Genomic DNA, 938 nt, shown 5'->3' with positions numbered 1-938 from the left:
GGGTTGAATAGGCGCTTTAAAATAATTACGGTTTAGGCTTGAACAAATGCGGAATAAACCTAGCGGTTAATTTGTCAAGCACAAAACCTAAAACAACTAGGCTCACCTAAGTGCACCAACAACTTATGCTAAGCAAGATAAGTAACTATGCGATAGCAAGATATATGACAAAGAACAATATGGCTATCACAAAGTAAAGTGCATAAGTAAAGGGTTCGGGTAAGAGATAACCGAGGCACGCGGAGACGACGATGTATCACGAAGTTCACACCCTTGCGGATGCTAATCTCCGTTTGGAGCGGTATGGAGGCACAATGCTCCTCAAGAAGCCACTGGGGCCACCGTAATCTCCTCACGCCCTCGCACAATGCAAGATGCCATGATTCCACTAAGGGACCCGGCGGTCACCGAACCCGTACAAATGGCGACCCTTGGGGGCGGTCACCGAACGCGTACACTTTGGCAACCCTTGGGGGCGGTCACCGGTACCCGTCAAATTGCTCGGGCCGATCTCCACAACCTAATTAGAGACCCCGACGCTTGCCCGGAGCTTTACACCATAATGATTGAGCTCCAAGCACCACCAACCGTCTAGGGCGCCCAAGCACCCAAGAGGAACAAGCTCAAGGGTACCAAGCACCCAAGAGTAATAAGCTTCTCAACTTGTAACTTTCACGTATCACCGTGGAGAACTCAAACTGATGCACAAATGCAATGGCAAGGACACACAGAGTGCCCAAGTCCTTCTCTCTCAAATCCCACCAAAGCAACTAATGCTAGGGAGGAAAGTGAGAGGGAGAACAAGAAGGAGAACACAAAGAACTCCAAGATCTAGATCCAAGGGGTTGCCCTCACATAGAGGAGAAAGTGATTGGTGGAAATGTGGATCTAGATCTCCTATCTCTTTTCCCTCAAAAACTAGCAAGAATCCATGGAGG

Source organism: Triticum dicoccoides, chromosome 6B, assembly GCF_002162155.2.
Source record: "Triticum dicoccoides isolate Atlit2015 ecotype Zavitan chromosome 6B, WEW_v2.0, whole genome shotgun sequence".
Taxonomy (NCBI): domain Eukaryota; kingdom Viridiplantae; phylum Streptophyta; class Magnoliopsida; order Poales; family Poaceae; genus Triticum; species Triticum dicoccoides.
This window is presented reverse-complemented; position numbering follows the sequence as displayed.